The sequence below is a fragment of the Manis pentadactyla genome, chromosome X (genome assembly GCF_030020395.1).
Source record: "Manis pentadactyla isolate mManPen7 chromosome X, mManPen7.hap1, whole genome shotgun sequence".
Lineage (NCBI taxonomy): Eukaryota > Metazoa > Chordata > Mammalia > Pholidota > Manidae > Manis > Manis pentadactyla.
In genome coordinates, this window is record NC_080038.1 from 70,980,339 (window position 1) to 70,983,087 (window position 2,749).

A 2,749-nucleotide genomic window follows, 5' to 3' on the forward strand; every position below is an offset into this window, starting at 1 on the left:
ATGCACAATGTGATGATTTGATACACATATACATTCTTAAAAGATTACCACATAAAGATATATAACATATCCATCATCACATAATTACCATATTTTCTGGGTAGCATATTTAAGATCTACTCTCTCAATTTTAATGACATACTACAGTATTGTTAACTATAGTCATGAGGCTGCATATTAGATCAACAGAACTGATGCATTTTATTTTTACAGGGAAAAGCGCAAACATAGTCCTCCACTACCATACACTACCATAAATTATGCAGTCGAGTTTCTCACATTTTGGGAAATCACAGGGTCAGCACATCCAGAGTACAGTGGATAAGACTCACCCTGGGAAAACCACCTTCGTCATCATGGTATCTTCCCCTGCCAGGTAAGTATCAGAAGTGGTGCATTTTATAATTGGAAGTTTGCTCCCTTTCACCAACATTTCCACATCCCCCTACTCCCAAATGCCTTGTAACCACTCGAGTATCTGCTTTCTTTAGATTCTACATATAAGTAGAATCATGCAGTATTTGTCTTTCTCTAATATCACTTAACACAATGCCCTCAAGCTCCATCCATGTTGTCACAAATGGCAGAATTTCCTTCAATTTTATGGCTGAATAATATTATGTATGTTCACATTTTTTGTTATTCATTCATCTGTCTGTAGACATTAGGTTGTTTCCATGTCTTGGCTATTGTAAATAATGCTGCAATGAACATGGGGGTGTGGATATCTCTTTGAGGTAGTGACTTTTATTCCTTCAGATATATACCCTGAACTGGGATTAATGAATCATATGGTAGTCCTATTTTTAATTTTTTGAGGAAACTGCATACTCCTTTTCATAGTTGCTGTATTAATTTATATTCCCACAAACAGTGCACAAGTATTCCATTTTTTTCATATCCTTGAAAGTATGTTTGATATCTCCTGTCTTTTTGGCAAAAGCAAGCTAACAGGTATGAGATAACATCTTGTGTTTTTAATTTGCATTTCCCTGGTGATTAGTGATGTTGAGTATTTTTTCATATACCTGCTGGTCATTTGTATGTCTTGTTTGGAAAAATGTTCAGGTTCCTTGTCCATTTTTAAATGTGATATGACCATTTTATTATTATTAGTTTGTTATTCAGTTGCATATTTTGAATATTATCCCCTTACTGGACATATGGATTGGAAATATTTTCTCCCATTCTATAGGTTGTCTTTCAGTTTTCTCATTGTTTCTATTGCTGTGCATAAAATGTTTAGTTTGATATAGTCCAACTTGTTTATTTTTACTTTTGTCGCTTGTGTTTTCAATGTCAAATCCAAAATATTGTTGCCAAGAACAATGTCAAGGATATTTCCCCTATGCTTTCCCTAGAAGTTTTACAGCTGTAGGTCTTAATTTAAGTATTTAACCCATTTTTAGTTAATTTTTATAAATGGTATAAGATAAAGGTCAAATTTAATTTTTTGGTATGTGAATGTTCAATTTTTCCTGCATGATTTATTGAACTGACTATTCTTTTCCATTGACTATTCTTGGCTCACTTGTCAAATATTAGTTTCTAATATCTCAGTTTTGTTCCATTGGTTTGCATGTCTGTTTTTTTTACCAGTACCATGTACTACTATAGTTTTGTAACATAGTTTGAAATCAGGAAGTGTGATGCCTCCAGTTTTGTTTTACTTTCTCAGAATTACTTTGGCTAATCAGGATTTTAAAAATATGTCTTTTAGGATTGGTTTTCTATTTCTGTAAAAAATTCCATTAGAATTTTGATAGAGATTGCATTGAAACCATAGATGACTTTAGGTAGTATGGACATTTTAACAATGTTAATTCTTCCAATTCATGAAAATGAGATATTATATATTTATTTATATCCTCAATTTCTTTCATCAGTGACTTACAGTTTTCAGTGTACAGGCCTTTCACCTTGGTTAAATTTATTCCTTAGCATGCTATTGTTTTTGATGCTATTGTACTTGAGATAGTTTATTTTTTCTGATAGGTTATTTTTAGTGTTTAGAAATGCTACTGATTTATCCATTTACTTATTTTGTATCCTCTGTGTATGACTGAATTTGTTGATTATCTCTATGAGGTGTTTTATTTTTGTCTTCAGTATTTTCTACATATAAGATCATATTATTTGACAATAAAAATAATTTTACTTCTACCTGTCTAATTTGGAGGCTTTTATATCTTTACCTTGACTGCTTGTTGTGGGTAAGACATCCAGTATCATGTTAAATTGGAGTGGTGAGAATGGAAAACCTTATCTTATTCTTGATATTAGAGGAAACATTTTTATTTTTTTTAAAGTTTTCCCTATTGTAAGTTTCATTCGGTATATACATTTTTTCAATAGTAGCTTCCTTTTTATTGAAGTATAATTGATAAACAACCTTATAAAGGTCTCAGTAATACAACACAGTGATTCAACAGTTGCCCACATTATTAAATCCTCTCCTCCTCTAGTGTGGTTATTATCTGTCAACATAGAAAGATGTTACAGAATCATTGACAATATTCTACATACTGTATGACTATCCTCATGAACAAATTATATTCTGATTGAAAATTTTTGTGCCTCTTTATCCCCCTTACCACCCAAACCCACCCACTGCAACCCCACTCCCGTAGTAACCACTAGTAACTTCTCAGTGTCTATGAGTTTACTGCTGTTTTGTTAACTCTGTTTTGTTTTGTTTTGTTTTTATATTCCCAAAATAAGTGAAATCACATGGCGTTTGTTTTTGTCC

General features: G+C 32.1%; 1 non-coding gene across 1 annotated transcript; it reads right to left on the minus strand.

Moving 5' to 3' along the window:
• Positions 1-224: 224 nt before the first annotated feature.
• On the minus strand, positions 225-384 carry LOC118934496 (U1 spliceosomal RNA). The gene has a single exon (XR_005033496.2). It is a non-coding gene; the product is annotated as a U1 spliceosomal RNA (small nuclear RNA).
• Positions 385-2,749: the final 2,365 nt, after the last annotated feature.